At 40.6% G+C, this 20,332-nt stretch overlaps 1 protein-coding gene across 1 annotated transcript in view; it reads left to right on the top strand.

Moving 5' to 3' along the window:
* The first annotated feature begins 504 nt into the window (after window positions 1–504).
* The window catches only part of CREB5 (cAMP responsive element binding protein 5), a 381,586-nt gene continuing 361,758 nt past the window's right edge, over window positions 505–20,332 (top strand). Inside the window, exon 1 of the mRNA XM_023753829.1 lies at window positions 505–550. The gene's annotated coding sequence lies outside the window, so the exon portion shown is untranslated. The remainder of the gene's footprint in view (window positions 551–20,332) is intronic.

Genomic DNA, 20,332 nt, shown 5'->3' with positions numbered 1-20,332 from the left:
TGTAATGGGGTCACGACTGTCGCAGTTATAAAGGAGCTGGGCATCTGCTGGTGACGGAAGAGGGGAGCATCTTGCACTTAATATTCACAGAAAGTCTTCCCGCCCCCCGTCAGGACCCTGTCTTCACCTCTCCCCGACCCCCACCCCCACCCCTTTCAAATGCTACCAGGCCCCTCCGTGGTCCTGTCTGAAACCCTGAGGATTGTTTCCAAGCTGACTCACACCACTAATGTCAGGGAGCCCTGTCACAGGCGCTGGGCTCTGCAAGCTGTTGCTTGCGCTGCCGCCGCGCTCTCCAGCGGGTGCACCAGGGTCTGCTCCTTGGGGCGGGGTCAGGGCGGGGCAGGGGCGGGGCCCGCCCCCTCAGCGCGCCAGCCCCGCCCCTTCTCCCACCCCCGCGGACCGCAATGATTTAGAAGTTCAGGAATCCCACGTGACGTCACCGGGGGGGTGATGTAATGCACTCTAAATAGAATGTATTGTAATCTTTGCTCAGTCCAACGTGGTCCCTTCAACCGGGCTCTGCTCTTGCCTTCTCCACACTTGTTTGGTAAGTTCCTAAAAATACGGCTGGGCCACTTCTGGGGCTTTTGCATTTGGCCACTTTTGTTGCACTTGCCTAGGGAGCCATCTCGGGAGTGTACTTGTTTGCAGGGGTTGGTTCTTGGCAGCAGCCGTGAGGTTACTTGGTCCAATGGGCAGGTCACAGGGCAAGGAGTAGGAAAGATGCGAAGCATTTTTTTTTTAGAGGGTGATCTGTGTTTGTACCAGAGGGAAGTCTGGCCCAAAATGCCGGTGAACGGACTGTGGAATTCTCCTGTGTCCTGAGGCCAGCCCAGAGACCCCACGTCTTGTCCATCCCGGAGCGCGTCTTGGTGGCCGGGGCGCCATGCGACTGGAGGGATGCTAACGTGGAGTGAGCAGTGTCCGCCTGGCGTGCGTGCGTGTGTGGGAGCGTGCGTGTGTTTCCCTAACACGGGGAACAGTTATGAATCGGGGGTGTGTGTTTGCCTCCAGAGACCTGGCAAGGTGCGGAACCCTCCAGAAGTGCGGTCAAGCGGTGGCAGCGGCGGCGGCAGCGGAGACGGCGAGCCAGGAACCTTCCCCCGCGTCCCCAACCTCCCAGCGATGCGGTCGAACCCTCGGAGAAAGTTTGCAAACTTCCAGCGGGCGCGGCGAGGACGCCGGGTCACCTAGCGGGTGGACAGGCGGGTGCGCGGGGGCTCGCTCCCTCCTGGGTGCCGAGCCTGCCGCTGCCACCTCTCCTGCAGGGCTGCCCGCGGCCGGTGGGCACACGGCCCTGGAGAGGACGTCGCTCTCGGAGGGCACTTGGCTCTTAGAGGCTCCGGGCGCGGAAGTCTCGAGAGTGGCCAGGCTCTGCTTGCGTTCACTCCTCCAGCCGCTCCTGCCGCCCTCAGTTCCATGCTCGCTGGCATCACTACCTCTTCCCCGCCGCTGCCCCAAGTGACAGCTGCCGCTTTTGCCGCGGCGCGGGGGCAGTTCACGGCTGCGGAGCCTCTACGCCAGATTCTCCGGGGAACCGCTTAAACTTTTCACAAAGTTCTTAGAGGGGCAAAACGTGTGAAGGAACCAAGGAGATGTCTCCCGCCGGCTGTATCCCGCTTCTTTGCCAAAGATTTGTTGGGAGGGGGTTGGGGGGATGAGCTAGATAAAGCCCAGACCTTGTCATCCCCCTCCCCAACTTTCCCTGAATGGGTGCCACCCCCACTTGACGCTTGTTCAAGGCCAGGACTGGAGTGAGCTGCTTGTATATTTTGTCAGAGTCCGCAGAGTGTGTTTGATTTTTACTTTTCCCTCCCTCTGACATGTGTCAAGGAATAAAGGCTGGATGCACATCCGTTACGTCATTCTGCTGGCCAGTAAGTGTTTGATTAACAGCTTCAGATATTCAAGGGTTGTGGGGGCTTAGAAATGCTGACAAAGCAATTCTGCTTTCCACCCCCAGCCCCCAACATACTTGTACAATCGCCAGTTCCCTGGGCATCTTTATTGCCCGCTCCTCCTGGACCCTCCTTCTCCGCCCCCTCTCCCGCCCACACCGTTACCACTCTGGCCCCGCCTCCGCCTTTTACTGCGTTTCCCCGGGCGATCACTGTCCCTGGAGTGTGGGTAAGAGCTTCTGGTGTCTGAGGGGAGCATGGTACCTGATCAGCACAGGCACAATCTGGCCTTTTCTATTATTTAAGAAAGGCACCAGCGAGCCCTCTTCTCCAGGGCGAAAATGCGCAGCCCTGATCGAAAAGGCATCTCAGGAAGTGTTTAGAGACATTATGATAATACTGTGTCCCTGTGGTGACTTAGGAAAACAACACACCCATTGCAAACAAAATAATTTTACATAGCGCCTTTCTCCAACTGCTCAGTGCAAGAGAGAAGTAGTGAGGATGCTGACTAAATCAAATTTAGCTGAAAGGATCAAGATTAAATGTTTCATTTCCAAAGTGAGGGAATGAGCCCTGGAACCCAAAGTAACATGTAATGAATTGCTGTGTTTTTTTCTCTTAAACCTTCCATTTCTATATTTAAAGAGGAAGTTAAATACCTAAGTTATTGAATTGAGTCAGAACTAAAAACAACTATATGTGACATGCTTAAGGGATAAAAGTAAAAACTCTTGGGGTATGTGTGGAGTAGAAATAAAAAAATTACTACCAGGGTTTTGGATGAAAGGGCCTGTGGGTTTGGGTGCTTTCTGATTTGGAGTGGGTCAAAGCTAAATAAAGGAACATTTATATTCTGAGTATGTGGGGTCTTCTTGAAGGACACATGTTGGGTTATAATCAGATCTACTGTCTTCAAAGTGAAAGCCATGCTATAGAGTAGGCATTTGTGAAACTCCTGTCTGGGGTCTAATTGACAATCCTGCCCCAAGTTTGGGGCTGTATTTATTATTTATTTCCATCTAGAGATGAAATAGTATAACCCTCACAAAATGCATGTGCATCTAAATGTTAAACTTCTTGTTTGTGATGCACTGACCTAAAGGGAAAAATGGCCTGGGTCAGGGACACTGAAGAGTGTGATTAATGATCAGTGATTTAGTGATCAGTGATTAGTGGTTTTATTCAAACTGTTACCTCTGACCAGAAGCACACATCAGAGGATTAACAGGCTCTTTAGATAAATGCTCATTAGTGGAAGGGGAAAGGCAAAGATAATAGGCATGCACCCAGGGACAACTTTCGAAGAAAATCATTCCCGTCTTCAGAATAATAAGCTCTATTAACAGAAAGCCCTTTTAATTTAAAACTTGCTTTTATCTTGTAAATCAAAGTTAGATGTAAAAGTTTGTAGTGCCATTATAACCTAAATTTTCCCATATCCTCTACATGTGGATTATCTCAGTAGTGATATACTTTTTTATTTAAATAAACAATTGGACCTTCGGAGCAGCTGAACCCTGACAAGTCCTTAACTCCCAGGGTTTGAAGGTGTCCCCCCTTCTGGAATGGAGAGTGCCGCTTGCTAACTAGATGGCGCACTGTTATTTGGCGTTCTGTGCTGTGCAGTTCAGGAGCCTAAGCGAGCAAGTAGCTGCTTGCGAGGTGTTCTTCAACACTTACAACAAAGTTGATTCTGTGTAGGGTTGGAGGCTAGACAGTTCTACAAGTTTTTAGTCACATTTTCCATGTTGGTTAAATCTAGGGAGTTAAAGGCTACTGGAAAAATTAGTCTCATTACTAAAAGAAACGTAGAGAACGAGGGAGGAGAGGAGGTACGAGAGTCCAGGAGGTACCTCTGAATTGCAAAAGTGATTGTAAAATACCAGACCTGTTCTTTTTTACTAAGGGCTAGTTTCACAATCTTGTGTCTGAAATACTGAGGCAAATACTCAGATTTATTTTCTTCCTAATCTTGCTGGTGAAAAAAGAAGTTACTAGAGAGAAAGGAAGAAAAAAACACACCTTGATTTGGTGACTGCAGGAAGCAACACGTTGCTGAATTTATTCTACAGATAATGGTAAGATGCTGTTTATTATGCTTATTAAGCAGAAAGGGAACTTTGCAGTTTGGTTAAATGAAGCCAGTCTTTGTTTTTTCATAGATGGAATTCAGAAATGGGATTCGTCTTTTGCACTGAATATTAATGTTGCTTTTGTCAGTTTCCTGGGACTTGGTAGCATTTTGTGTGGAAGGGTGTGTGTGTGTGTGTGTGTGTGTGTGTGTGTGTGTGTGAATAAGACCATTATTTCCTGGGTAAAATAATGTTTATGAGCATGTTTATGTATCAGGTAAGAATTCCCTTATTCTATGAACTTTTATGAATCACTATAATAAGTACTTAAGTTTTAATAAGGAAAGAGTTCTTAAAAAGGGAGCCTAAAAATTAAAAATAAAGCAAACAAACAAAAAAAAAGATTCTCCACATTCCAACCTAGCTGTGTATTCCATGGAAGAAGGGTGCTAACAACTGAATATCAGCTATTAGTTTAGTTTTAAAACTGAGAAAACAGTGAAAGAACTCACCTGTGCCTCCCTATAAATGTTCCCATTTTCTTTGCTTGTAGCACTTAAATAAATCTGTTCTTTTGAAATCCTGACTGATATAGCGATTTTTATTTTCCAACTTGACTCAGAGTAAACACATTTGCTCAATTGATAGTATCTTCAAGCCGACTGTTTTTAAATGTAAATTGCTGATATCCATAAATTGCCTAGAAATTAGAAGTCAGCTGTGACCTCATGTAGTTTATATATGAGCAGATAGTTTGTTAGAACATTTCCACCAAAAGAGTGAAAACTGTGCCTTTACTTCTGTATCTTTGTGGTATTGCTGCTTTTTTTGAATAGGTGGTTAAATGAATGGTAGTTTGTCCAGAGACTTTTCCTTCATAGCTTTTCAATGACAGTGAATTGAAGATTTTCATGATAACTACTTGTCAGTTTTCCACACCACAGGTTCAAAACCAATTAGTCATGGACTTTCCATGGCTATTTGTACTGAAGTCAAGTTCTTGGTCCCCTGATTTCTTATTATAATTTACTTTTTAGCAATGATGTATCACCGTTCTACAGCCTTTCCCTAGCATTGGCATTTGCTTCTTATTAAGTTGAAAATTATTTTGTGTCTGTGGGGGTGATGCTGGCTGGATCCCTAAGATGTGAACTTGGTATTTGCTGTTGGTTTTCTTCTGGTTGTGTTGTTAAATTAAAATTAGGGATTTGAGTGGACTGATTATTTTTGTCATCTTTTCTTTTTTTCTTCTTCTTCACTTCAAAGCATTGCTGTTAGTCACAAAATTAATGTGATCATGCTGGTGTTTCCCATCTATATGCTTCTTTTGCTTCTTACAAATTGGATTTCTACAGCAATTTAAGATCTTTTTTTAGAGACAGTTTTCTTGGATGAAGATGGAACAATGATCTCAGTCAATTCATTATCTTGTCCAGCTTGACTACCAGCTGTATTATGGGAATCAACCAATGCTTTTATAAATTAGTGTTTAAAAATTCAAATCTAGGGCTATTTCTTTGAATCCTATTTGAGAAAATTATACAACTGAGATAAGGTAATAAATGTGTGTGTGGGGACAATAGCCTCAAATATTTAAGTGTGAGAAAGAAGCACCTTAAGATATGCTAAGCAGACTTAAAGAACTTTTTTGTGTTGCTATTCATACACTAAATAAGCTATATTGCAGCATTACTTTAAAAAGAAATGCTGGCACTTTAAAAATGACATCATGGTTAATGTTTTCACTAAAGAGTTCTTACATTTTGGATTAGGGAAAAAATGGGCAATTGGTGTTTTTTGATGATCCATTAGTATTGCTTTGTTGGGAGAGAGAGAGAGACAGACAGAGGTAGAATACTTTTACAAGTTTCTAGATTATGGTAACACTGTTTCAGAAACAAGAGCAAAAACCTGATGCTCTTTTGAGACTCTGGAACTTTCAAAATAAAACTTGTAAGTTTAGGATAAATTCCTGAATGTATAAGATGTTACGCTGACATTTCATTTCTTTCCTCCATGCTCACTCTATTACCCAATTATCTTTTCTGAGAAATAGATTAAAGTTCATTTCACACTTTAAAAATACATATTTTCATTGCTTGCTTCTCTTTCCTCAAGGTTTACATTTCTAATCTCTACCCTAAAATTAACAAGGATTGAAAACTACTATGTTGGTGTTTGTCTTGAACTAATTTTAGAGAGTAAGAGTTCCTTTCGGCCTAGGCATTCTGATGGTGTGATAGAAAGGCTTGTGGCATATGTAGAGCTAGAGCTGGAGCTGGGGGAGGTCTTTTCACTCATAAACCAACCTCTTCACTCTGAAGAACAGAACCTAAGGCCTGGTGGCATTCACTGGTTCACCCAAGGCCCAGAACTAAAGAACAGAATGGAGCCTAGAAGCCCAGTCTCTGCCTTCAGGTTGGTCAGGTTTTCTTTCCATGAGCCAGGCCACTATAAATGCCCTTGTCACGAATAAAACACAGCCAGCCCATGGCTTTGGATCCCTGCTCTTTTCAAGCCTTTGATCACTAACCTTTCAAAGACAATTTTAAAAATCAGATATTTTGAATAAATGCCCTAACCATATAAATTATAGTCTCTATTCTGTTTATTCTTACATATCTGTGATGTTAATTTTTCTAATATCGGCTTCCTTATTTGAGGGTCATTCTTCTTCTTCACCATTATTATTAGACATGACCTGTTAAAACTATACCATCCAGATTTCATTTGAGACTAAAACCAGGCAGAACTAAAAATACTCTAAAAGATCATTTCCGAATAAGGCAGTAACTTTTTTTTACTTCTCATCTTTTCTTTATCATCTTTGAGGAAGAGATCTGAAAAATTATTTAAAGTTAAAATCAATAATCTTTGTTTTAGTTGAATAGAGCAACAAGTGTTTTCACTCTGGCAGATGTACTTCTGCTCAGGATCCATCTGTAACTTATTATCTTCCCAGGTTGGTGTATAGGAATGAGAGGGTTTAGAGGTGAATATTACTACATGAGAAGTGAGTTGAGTCTGGAAGTATGCTCTTTGTGGTTTGACTGGCAAAACCTGACTAATCATAGCTAATAGAAATCATGCATGCAACATAGGGGGCTCCAGAGCACCAAACATTTGATTTAAGATGACATTTAGGTTATGCCATATTTAGGATGGGGAGCAAGAATATCTCAATAGAAATCTTGAATGCATCTACTGTATGTGTGGTTTGGCCTGGCTGGTAGGTTTTCTTTCCAGCTCTTTGCATGAAGGCTTTATATCAGAATTCAGGTCTTTTTTCTTCTTTTATTGCACTGAGGAGCCCTGTGTTGCATGATTTCTCAAATATAACACATTTCAGCCAGTTTTATGCAAGTCGCTCTCTGCTGGCTTCCCAAGGAGGGGAAGCCACATGCAACAAAAAAAATCTTTGTTGTTGTTTTTTTGAATTAGCTGGTTGTTAGAAGAAATACATTTTGTCTTTATTTTCCAGATCTGGTAGGGCCATTTTACTTTATCAAAACAATATTTTCTTCTTTAAGTAAGCAGTGATGCTGTTTGGCTTCTAAATGATCAGTTACTAATCTGATCACCAGAGGGTAGAAGGTATTGAGACCAAAGTCCATTTCCGCCAGGGTACCTAGGTGGGACGTGGTGCTCCATCATGAAGAGCCTGATTTGCCTCACTGTAATGACAACACTGTCCAGAAAAACAGCCCTTCTGGGAGAAAAGATAATATTATAGGTTCAAACTTCTAAATTCCGCAGAGAGGCTGATAATGTGCTGAAGATGGCTCTTAGAATGCCAGGGTTACTTATTAAGCTACAACATGGTAAAACATTCACAGGCCAGAACTTGACCATCTACATCTTAAAAGCCTTAATAATCCTTTCCATCCCTTCTCTGCATTTTCTTTATGTTAATGTTTTTCTAGATTTATTTTTTGACACCCATTCTTGTTACTCTGCTTTCATGAGTAATCCTACAATAACAAATCAAAAATATGTGCACAGTGGAGAGGGGATGTTTTTCCATAAGGGAAATAGATTTTAATATCAAATCTTAGAAGAAAAAATAGCAAGACAAAGAGAGAAAGGTTAAAAATCGGATTGATGGCATCAGGGGCTCCGCCATGCCCAGCTCTGCAACAAAGTGGGCTATGGCAACAGGAGAAGAAGCCTAAGACCGGAAGAGGGGATCCCCAGAGTGCTGCCTTGAACTCAGTATGCTTTTCTGCCTCAGTTTCTTCATTTGTAATAAGAATTTTGGTCTTGACCAGCACTGTTTAATAGTGGGAACCACATATGCCAGCTGCATATGTAATTTTAAATGTTCTAGTAGCCACATTAAAAAGGTGAAAAGAAACAGAAGTTAACTTTAGTAACACTTTTTATTTAACCCAGTATGTATGAAATATTATCATTTCAACATAATCAATATTAAAAATGCTGATGAGATGCTTTATGATTTTTTGGGGGTACCAAATCTTTGAAATCTGGTGTGCATTTTGCAATTACTACACAATTCAGACTAGTCACATTTCAAGTGCTCCGTGGCCACTTGTAGCCAGTGACTATGGTATCAGGCAATGCAAATATGTCTATTCTGTATCAGTGGTTCTTAATCTTAGCTGCCCAGTAGAACTACCTGTAGAGTTTATTTTAAAAACTAAATCACAAGAGGGGGATATCTACACCCCCTTGTGATTTAATTGGGGTAGAGCTCTCGGTCTCTGTATTTTTTAAAAGTGTTTCTAAAGTGTAGCTAGGGTTGAGAACTGCAATTCTAATTGATCTCTAAGGAATCTTCTACTCTGATTCTATTTGGAAAGGGATTGCAGTATTGCATTCAGAGTTCAAGGGCAGTAAATGGTTGTTATAGATGTGCAGCATACTACAAAACACATTTAAGAAAATATTAATACAAATTAAAATGTACAGATTGCTTAATTAAGAAGGTAGTTCTTTGTACCTCACATGAGCTCAGTTTTGTGTAAGTTTCAAATATGGATGTTTTAAGTGGTTTGCTCCCCCCTCCCCTCAAAAATCTTAACTTATGGTTTGCTTTGCACATAGCCTCTTAGAAACCCTCCATTTTGTAAATGGTCAAGATTGACACATTTCAGTTATGTTGCTAGTTTGCTGTTTTTGCCCCAAATACTATTTGCCTTTAGCTGTTTTTGGAGGGAAATCTTACTCCATTGGAGACATTTGGATTCCCTTGTGTTTCTTCCCTCTAAGCTTTTAATAAGCTTTGTGTCATTGCACCGGACAAACTTGCCCTTTGCTCATATCAAGATGTTAGTTAGAGCCCCCTAGACTTAAGGTGTTCATTCTATTTGACATCCCTTAAAATAGTAGAAGAATCAATATTTCTCAATGCACACCAGAATGTTTTTCTTTAATTATTTTTAACAATAAACCAGCTGTGCATTCACTAAAGGATAAAAATAGTCATATATGTAAAGAAATAATGATTTCCAAATTGTCCACCTATTGTCTTTTGAAGTCAACAAACAGCATTGCTTGTGGAGGGGAGGAGACCTCGGAGAAGGTCCTTGTGACTTTATGCTGCTGAGAGCCTCTGCATTCCCGCATTCATGAGTCATTTCACCCGGAACCTCTCTCCTTATCACAGCAGTCTGTTCCCAAGTGCATGTCTATCTGACCATGTGTTTTTCAACATGACTTAAAACCATGTTTAGGTACAAAACTGCACATTTCTTTACATTTTGAGATGCTATTTGTGCTTTCTGTAATGTCATTTATTAGAAGAATTTACCCTCCATTTATTATGATGCAGCTTTAAGTCCCATTTTATAGATGGAGAAGCTGAGGGGTTGACAAGGCTAGGTAGGCATCATGTTTGTTAATAAGAAGGGTGGTCAGTGTGAAAAAAGAGCTCACATTTATTATAAGCACTACTCTGGGTGGCTGCCAGGTGGGAATTTTCCAATTGTGTTTATTATTGCATTTGCCTGGAATTTATAAGTAGCATGCTTTCTGATGATTTTCCATGCATGCATTATTTGCATTTAAATTGTTTCTCTGCTAATAATTCTTGGGTCCCAGTTTTAGGCTTCATGTACTTGGATTGATTAACAAATACATATGGGTATATCAACCTCTTAATCTGGGATCTGTCCTAAATGTTACATGAGACATCTGTTACAAACCTGTGTTTTTGGTAGAATGTAGGGAAACTTTTCTCTCAGGCAACTTTGTGATCGACTGTTAGAGGACTTTGTGACAATGAAGTTAAAGATTTAACTTTTTCAACTCTTTTCAAAGTAAAGGGGTTTTAGGTATTCATTCACTGAGCAAGATAAATTCTAGTTCTAGCTCCTGAATTATCTTTAATAAAATACTTTGGCTTTTGTTATACCAATGTACTGTCTTCACACTGGGCCTGAGCCATCTGCTTTTGAGAATTTGGTTTTTGTTTTCTCCTAATGATGATTAGGGTTGGACTTAGCCATTTTCAGTTCCTATCTGCACCTCTATGTCTTCAGTGGATGAGATAAAAGCCAGGATTAAACATGCAGTCTTTGGCCAGTGCCAGGGAGGGATTACTTTGGATCCTTTTGTAAGCATTATGTTAAAGTTAAAGCAATTTTAATATCCACATATATATGTGGTTATGGTGGTTAAGCTTGCACATAAATAAAAACCTTGGCCAATGAAGACCAGAATGTTACTAGAATATATACTTGTAAATGTGCTTACCATTTTTTTGAGAATGCCCATAGATAAAATGTTCCTCCTTTTGAGCAAATCTATTTGTCATATTGATTTAAATACACACATTGTCAATTAAAAGATATTACAAGTTTTAAAAAAATCTGAGTCCATGTTTTAGACACTTTTCTTTTCTAATAAGGCCTGTCTAAGCACACACTGTTTACGATTTCATCTCCCAGCTTTGCAAAGCCAGATGACTAACAACCACCATTCTTAGTCCCGAGCTGGTGGACGTCATCAGACGATGTGTGCAGTGTTTTGGCACCATGAAGCAGTGTGTAATTTGAAATTGTACTTTTTGCTAAATACCCATGCTAATCTCCAACCATTCAAAACACTAAGAAAACAAAACAGTGATGTCTGCCCATTGGATGGAGGCAGCATTGGCTCAGAAGCACTCACAAAAACCAGGGAGGAAAAAAATTACATGTAATTACTTGGCATGCCCTTTGGAAGGGACATTCTTAAGACAGACTGGTTCACCACTTAACCCATGGTTCATTTTTACCCTTCCCCCCTAAAGCACAAAAACTATAGCATCTTTAAAAGGCAGGCAGTAAAAGGATGCTTTGTCTTTTTTTTTTAATTTAGTACATATTTTAGGAAGTCTCTTTAGGAAGCCTTGTATTCCTTTACATAGTTTTAGTCATTTAATGCTTATTTTTAAAAATAGAAATTCTGGAGATTGGTTGCATAACAGGGTGAAGATACTTAATACCACTGAACTATCCACTTAAACATGGTTAACATGGACAATTTTATGTTAGGTGTATTTTAGCTCTTTTTTCTTTTTTTTTAAAAGGAGGGATAAGGTTTGCTCGTAGGCATTCCCCAGATGGAGAAATAGAATGTATGGACCACTTGTTCAAAGTTAGGTGTGGCAGCTGTCATGCCTTAATGGGAGGAGCAGAAATCTAGAGAGGGCTTTTGTATTTTAGGCCTGGCAGAGAGGTGGGGGTTGTGATGTGATTCTGACGTGCAGGATAATTCAGGGGAGACAACAGCTAGGCACACCGATCTGAATGACCCTTTTCTGAAGACGGGTTTGGATCTCGATGGGCCATATGTTTAGAAAGCTGTATCATTTCATTTGAAAAACACATCATTTGACATCTCTATTTGTGTTGACTGATTGCCTTTTCAGTACAAGGATCTGCTCAACTGAGATCAATGAAAAAACATAGCCTTGCAGTTTATGTAAGGGAATATAAACCCCACTTCCTTTCTTCCTCCCTTCCTCCCTCCCTCCCTCTCTCCCTTCATCAGACATTTACTGAACACATATTATGTGCCAGGTACTAGGGATACATGATCAAAAACAGACTCCTCAGCTCCTCTCCTCACAGAACTTGCTGGGAGAAGTGACACTAAATAAGTCATTACAGTGGAATGTTGCGGGAAGGTGAGGGGTGCAAGGCTGAAGGCAGAAAGCTCAGTTAGGGGTTAGTGTGGTTGTCCAGGCAAGAGGTGATAGTGGCTTGGGCTACGATGGTGCCAGATCCAAAAGCCATCTAAGAGATAGAATCCATATGACTAGGGGATTGATTAACTGGAAGGTGAAGGAAAGGGAGAGGAGTTGTACTCACTCGAAGGGAAGAGGGAGCCAGGCAGGATAAGCCTGACCCAGCAATGAAGCCCAGGTTGTTCTTTGTGGTGGTAGAGGAGGGAAGGGTTTCTGGCCCAAGGCCCTGTAATCTTGTGTCTGAGTCCTTGGAAGAGAACAGAAAATAACTATGAACAAAAACTCTAAGAGCAACTATAACTAAAAACTGTAGTGCAGTCACTGCATTGCAAGGCAGTGCAGTTTTTATAATTTCTGTCACAGAAGAGACTCTCCAGAGAGAGAGGCATCCACCTGCCAGGCCACCATAGCTCTGGCACTCAGGTGTGCATGGCCAGGTGTGTTAGTTCCCTAGGGCTGTAACAAATTACCACGAACTGGGCGGCTGAAACAACAGAAATTTATTCTCTCCCAGTTCTGGAGGCTAGAAGTCCAAGATCAAGGTGTTGGCAGGCTTGCATCCTTCTGAGGGCTGTTCCAGAAGGCTTGGAGATGGCTGTCATCCCTGTCTCTTCAAATGGTCTTCCTTATGTGTCCAAATTTCTCCTTTTTATAGGTATACCGGTCATAATGGATTAGGACCCACTATAAAGATCTCAATTTAACTTGACTACCTAAAGAAAGACGTTATCTCCAAATTAGGTCCCTTTCTAAAACACTGGAGATTTTGGGTCGGATCAACCCATAACAACCCATAACAGTAGGTATGCCCAGCAAGAAGAAAGTACCCAGCGCAAGTAGTAGAGGGACCCCATGGGAGCTGACCGATTGGGAGTGATGTAGATTATAACCAGACATTTTTTAAACCATCTTAAAAATAAGTTTCCAAGTAGATGGAACCCCAGAAAAACTTGGAATTAATCTTCAGACATGTGGACCCACACATTACCAGGAATAAACAAAGCCAGCAAAACACAGAAAGAAAAAAAAAAGGCTGCACTTTAAAACAGATGTATACATATTGCACTGATTAATGAATTTGCTAATGTGGGCATTGACCTTGGTTTGGCCTTGAATTTGTCCCTAGGGTTTGTGAAAGAGCAATGCCAAAAGGGCAACACCAACTTTTAACCTTGAGAACAAAGACTTATATACAACTGTAGTTTGTCACTCTGCCAGGCTTAACAATCATTGTCTTGATGTGCTAATATTTACTGACAAGGACAAAAGCCACCAGTTCCCATAACAGAACACACATACCAAGTTGAATATACATGTTTCAATGCAGGAAGAAAAAAATTCTGATTTTCTAGTTGTTGATGAACATTTATACCTCTATTTTGCACAATGAAAACACAGAAGAAAAAGTTCTGTGCTTTAAAAACATATTATAATGAAAAGACAAAAAATGGGTAAAGGATCTGCATAGAGAATTCTCCAAAGAGGGTACGCAAATGGCTAAGAAGCACATGAAAATGTGTTCAGCATCTCTAGCTATCAGGAAAAGCAAATCAAAACCATGGTGAGATACCACTTCACATCCACTAGGATGTCTATAATAAAAAAGACAGGCAATAACACATGTTGATGAAGATGTGGAGAAATTGGAATTCTCATACATTGCTGGTGGGATTGAAAAGCAGTTTGGCAGTTCCTCAAACAGTTAAACATAAACTTATGATCCAGCAATTCCACTTTTAGGTATACAACCTAGAGAAATGAAAACATATGTCCACATAAAAACTTGTACATAAATGTTCATAGCAGGGTTAGTCATAATAACCAAAATGTGGAAACATCCCAAAGTTTATCAACTGATGAATAGATAAACAAAATGTGGTATGTCCATATATTGGAATACCATTTGGTCATAAAAATAAATGAAGTACTTACATGATATAATACATGATACAATATGCATGAACTTTCAAAATATTGTGCTAAGAAAAAAGCCAGACACAAAGAACCACATCTTATATGATTCCATTTATATGGAAGGTCCAGAATAGGCGTATCCATGGAGACAGATGGTAGATTAGTGGTTGCCTAAACCTGAGGGTGGGACTGGGGGTTGGGGGTGACAACTAAGGGATATGTGGTTTCTTCTTGGAATGATGAAAATGTTCTAAAATTGATAGTGGTGATGTTTACACAAATCTGTAGATATCCTAAGGCCATTGAATTGTACATTTTAAGTGGTGAATTGTATGATATGTAAATTATATCTCAATAAAGCTATTAAAAATATGTATCATGGGGGGAAATGTGGGATGCTAAATTTAGTTAGAATATATGCCAAATGGGATATTTTTAGCGCAGCAACTTCTCTCCATGTATCAAGATGAACAGTAAACAAAGTTAGTAGGTGTATTATAGACCTTGTAATAGGAATAGGCAACTACTGAAAATCATACCACATATGTCATATGTGTCTCTAGCCCATATCTCTCTCCCAGGCTATGAGCCATGACTTCCAATTTTCTCTGACCATTTCCTCCTAGATGGACTGCTGCTGTTCCTTAATTTTTAAATTGTTCAAATATTAACATCCTCATACCATTTCTCCTTATGACACACTCATTTCAGTGGGAGCTTCCATCATCTTCTCTGCCCCCAGCTTGAACCCTCATGATAATCATGGACTTTGCCTTTTCCCTTGGCCATCATGAGCATGTCATTGTCAAGTTTTGTAGACCCCCCACTTGAGTAATGTCTTATTCGTTTTGTCCTTTTCCCCTGTCTCCTTCTCAAGTAGTTCCTTCTATGAAGTGAAAGTTAAGGGTAACATGATTATTTATTGAGTCTTTATTGAGTCTTGACCAATATCTACTCTCTTGATCTACCATGACACCTTCATAACAAAATTACCAAGGAGATGAAATTATTCCTTTTTATAGATAAGGAAAGTGAGGCATAGAAGTTAAAGGGCAAGTCAATGACTGTGACAAAACCAGTAAATGGAGAAGTTGGAATTTGGAACCAGCTTTGTCTGGTCCCCAAGCTCAACTCTTTCCATCTTGGCTACAAAATAAATCTTTCAACTTTATGGCTCTGAACATTTCATTTCCCTGCTCAAGAGCCTCTTCTAGCATCTCTTTAAGGCCTCTAGGCCAACTGAAGCTAGCATCCCTATAGTTTTACCCCACATTCAAGCCAGATCCATAATTAACTCTTGTTTGTGTTGAGTGTCTCTCCACCATGTTCAGACTCCCCTCTTCCCTGGAACTTCTGTCCTCACCCAGCACTCTCTTCTCTTCTATCTCCTCACCTTCTGCCTCTGGAAACATAATCTCCCAAACCAAAAACTGAATGAGAAATAAATTCCTTAGTGCTTTGTTAAGACTCTTCTTAAGGTTTTAAAAAAATTATCTTCTGTTGAGCTTATTTTTATGTTTGTCATAAATTCCCTCTCCTGGATTGTAAGCTCCATAACAGCAAGAGTGGATGCTTGCTCAGTTTTGATTTCCCTCATAGAATCTAGCATATAGTCCCTTACACATGATAGGTAGATGGTTAATTAATCCTGAGTGAATTGATTACGGGGTACTTGGACACTGTTCTTTATCATGAATTTCCTATTACCAGCATAAGATGTTGGATGTCTGGTGAGTGTTCTGGGCGAATCTGCCTATGGAGACTTGGTATATTGATGGATGTCCCTGCAGCTTAAAAACTATTGTAATAATATTTCAGAAATAAAAAAAATGAGGTTGGATGACTAAATCCCAGAAAACCTCACAACCCTAAGGAATCTTTGGTTTTCCATGTTCACATGCCCTTCCATTCCTTGTCTAGAGGTGAACATAATTTTTAAATGGCTTTAATCAGAGCAGCGACACATTTAAAAAATATATTTTTATTGATTTCAGAGAGGAAGTGAGAGCAGGTGAGAGAGAAGCATCAATGATGAGAGAGAATCATTGATCGGTTGCTTCCTGCACGCCCACTGGGGATCAAGCCCACAACCCTGGCATGTGCCCTGACCAGGAATCAAACCATAACCTCCTGGTTCATAGGTTGATGCTCAACTACTGAGTGTCGGCTCGGCAAGAGACACATTTTAAAATTCTACTTCCTTTACTTAACTACACCACAGACATGTTTTCATGTTGCTACATAGTTTTCCAAACTATGATTATGCGTCATATTCCATTGAGTTGCTATATCATAATTTCTTTCCCACCGCTTATTGTTTGACATTTAAGTTTGCTGTGAATTTTTTTATGGTTATTAAAAAAAAACACATGACCAATCTTTTGGCAAAATAAATATATACTCTGAAGACCTTAATCTCTTTCCCCTCATGCTGGATGAAAAAACAAAAAACCACCTTCCTTTGGAGTTGAGCATAGGCAAAATTGGGAAAGAGACTAAATTTGTCTTGGTCACTCTCACACTTCTTTTATTCCTTTTATTTCTGTCCCTGTTTCTCTAGAACAGTGGTTCTCAACCTGTGGGTCGCGACCCCTTTGGGGGTCGAATGACCCTTTCACAGGGGTCGCCTAAGACCATCAGAAAACACATATATAATTACATATTTTTTTTGTGATTAATCACTATGCTTTAATTATGTTCAATTTGTAACAATGAAATTGGGAGTCACCACAACATGAGGAACTGTATTAAAGGGTCGCGGCATTAGGAAGGTTGAGAACCACTGCTCTAGAACATTCTGTCCCACCACAGTGCCTGTCACAGGCACTCAGGGCTGCCCTCCTCCACTAGACACTGACCTGTCTACCACCTACCCTCCTTCCCTCTTCTTTCTAGCCTGACTTCTCGCTCCTTTTCTTACTTCTCCAGAGCCTCAATCTTAGTAATTTACTAGTAACTCAATATATTTCTTAGGAGCTTGTAATTTTATTACAGAATGACTTCTGGAGATGGTCATGTGATAGCCCAACAAAGAGCATCATTAAATGTGTGCCTTTGCTCTCTTCTGCTAGAACTCTTCTAGGTTCTAAGGTTATGACAGTGAACCAAAAGACAAAATCTCTATACAAAGAGGTAAATATATAACGTTTCATTGAGCAGTAAGTGTCAAAAAGAAAGATGAAGCTGGGTATGTAGAGGCAGCATGCTCTTTCATCTTTCAGATGGAGGAGTCAGGGAAGACCTTTCTGAGAGGGTGATATGAGCAGAGAGCTGCTGAAGTGAGATAGCAATTCCTGCAGACCCAGAGAAAGAGCTTTCAGGCAAAGGGAGCTGCTAGTACAAAGACCCTGGTGTGTTTCAGGAGCTGCAAGAAAGCAGACACGGAGGCAGTGAGGAAGGAGTGGGAGGTAGTGGGTGGCTACATCATGTAGGGGCTTGCGGACTATGTTATGAATGAGGGTGGCAAAAGAGACCTGTTAGGAGATAAGAAAGGTGATGGCCTGGAGTGGGTGATTGTGGGAGAGGCAGTAAGGAAGAGTTTGGCTTATTTTGAAGGTAAAGCCAAAAGGACATACTGACAGACTGGGTATGAGGGTAAGAAAGAAGTCAGAGGATGCTTAGGTTTTAATGTGAGACACTGGGAGGATAGAGTTGTCATCAACTGAATTGGGGAAGATGGCTGATGGAACAGGTTTAGTAGAGGAGATGAGGAGCTCATATGGGGCAAGTTATGTGTGAGAAGATGTCCAGTAGTCCAGTGGGATGCGGAGTCTGGCATTCAGGGAAAAGACTTTGGGCTACAGACATGAAAAGAGTGAGGATCACAGTCTTTGGCATTAGATAGGCCAGCCTCATCTCTGAACACACAGCTCCTCACTCAATGTACCCCAACCACACTGGAATCTCAGGTCCTTGAAATCACCAAGCCTTAGGAGCTGCAGGGACTTTGCATATGCTGTCCCTTCTGTATAGATCATTCCTGCTTTTCACTGTATCCCTAACCTAAATTCAGTCTCCCTGTTAAATGTTCCTGCTATCCTGAACTTTCCCTTCATTAGCACTTTCAATTTTCAAATTTATATCACTTCATATGATTTTTAACTTAATCTTTAAAAATTTAAAATCCATATGTGCCACTAGAATCTAAATTATGAAATGTCAAGGATCATGCATGTTTGGTTCATCACCCCTTTCCCAACATGTAGTGCTGGCACATCACAGATACTTCTTCAATATTTGCCAAATGGGTAGATGACTGGTATTAATTTATTATTCTACACATGATATATTGCAGTTCCTCTATTTGTAATCATACAATTCCAAGAGTAATCATACCTAATGATTTTCTTATCTTCTTAAAAATGGAGACCAATTGATTATTTAATGGCTCCAAGTATCTTTTGTGAAAAAATATTTTTTATTAGGTAATATGGAGAAGCTTCTGGCGTGTGGTTGAAGACTGAACGATTGCTTGAGTGTGAAACTTTGAAAAGAAAAGGAATTTAAGTCTTGTATAAACCTAATCAAAATCCCCTTACCTCCTGTTTCCTTGTCAGCACGTTGTTGCATTTCTGTGGACACCTCTATCTAACATCTCCTGAGGTTATTTTATAGTGACCTTTGACAAGACCTATTACTTCCTACTTGCCATGTTTATGGGAGGAAAGAGGCCAGGCCTGGCAGGGGAGGGACGGCAGTGTTGTGGGCGATGAGGGGATCTGAGCCAGCTGTTGACTTCCTTTGGTGGCTCTTAGAAAGGCCTATTGTCTCCAGTCTCATCCTGGGAGATTATAAGAAATGATATGTGAGGGAAGAGATTTGATTTACTAAGAAAGGGTTCTTAGCTCATAAAAGAGCTCTAGGTCTCTGTCCTTGGCAGTGTAGAACTGTATGAAAATAGGGTTAAATTCGGGAATGATCTCGTTATTGTCTTTAGAACTATAGTGAGCTTTCAGAGGTATCTGTGTTGTTTGGGAAACACATATACTGTTTCCAATAATACATATTTGTGTAAGTATATAGAGAGATTGATTGACGTATGCATCAGTTGGGGAATTTAAAGGCACCATCTTTATGGATAACATTGTTGTAGGAGGCAGCCACTAAATAAATATGTATTGAGTGTTTACAGGGCTAGACACAGAACTAGGCATTGGGGAAGAGTGGTGAACAGACTGAGGGTCCTTGCCTTCATGGAAGTTGTAAAATCTGCTGAGTCTCAGTCTCCTTATCTGTAAAATGGAGGTAATAATAATACTTAAAACCTTTTAAAGACCAGTAAATGACTATGAATGTGAAAACACCAGTTAGATTTTAAAACGCTATATAAATTATGAGTGGCTTCATGATTGATGTACCAAATATACTTATCATTCCCTTTGGGGAAAAATCCTGCTTAATTATTTCTAGTTCTGAAAATCCTCCATACCTATGCAACCTAAGATTTCATCCTCATACTTAAGGGAGCGAAAACTTCCTTTCATTATAATCCTAACAAAAAGAAAATAATATGTCAAGTTTGTGGTCTGGGTTGTAAACAATTTATTAGTTAGCTAAGCTACTGCTGTGTAACAAATCACCCCCACCCAACATAAATTTATTAACTAAGAGTTTCTGTGGGTTATGGATCTGAGTGTGACTTAGCTGGGTCCTCTGGCTCAGGGTACCTCAGAAGGCTATAATCAGGGTGTCAGCCAAGGCTGTAGTTATCTTGAACCTCAATTAGGGGAGGGTCTGCTAAATTCACATGGCTGTTGCAGGCCTCAGAAGATCCACATCCAAGTTTATTTATATGGCTGTTGGCAGGCTAGGAGTTAAGCAAGGGTTCCAAGAGGGAGAAAGTGAGAGATGGAAGTCACAGGTTTTGTTTTAATCTAATCTCAGAAGTGACATCTCATCACATTTGCCATATTCTGTTCATTAGAAGCCAGTCAGTACGTCCAGCCTGCACTCAGGGGAAGAGATTATACAAGTGTATACCAAAAGACTGGGATCATTAGGGGACATCTTAATGCCTGACTGCTCTAACAGGGCTTATGTAAATAATCATGCCATGAGTTAATGCTATATGTATGGCATTAATAATGTTGCACTATTTGAAATAAAAGAAATGGAGAGAATAAGTACCATCATTCCCCTAAGACACAGTAGTTAGGACAGACAAGCAAGTTGGTGTTAGAGCCCCGTAGATTTTGAGTTGCAGCCAATAAAGAAGTCTGGTTCATTCTTTTACTTTGACACTAGCTTGCACC

The sequence above is a fragment of the Myotis lucifugus genome, unplaced genomic scaffold (assembly GCF_000147115.1).
Source record: "Myotis lucifugus unplaced genomic scaffold, Myoluc2.0 scaffold_52, whole genome shotgun sequence".
Classification (NCBI taxonomy): domain Eukaryota; kingdom Metazoa; phylum Chordata; class Mammalia; order Chiroptera; family Vespertilionidae; genus Myotis; species Myotis lucifugus.
This window is presented reverse-complemented; position numbering and strand designations above follow the sequence as displayed.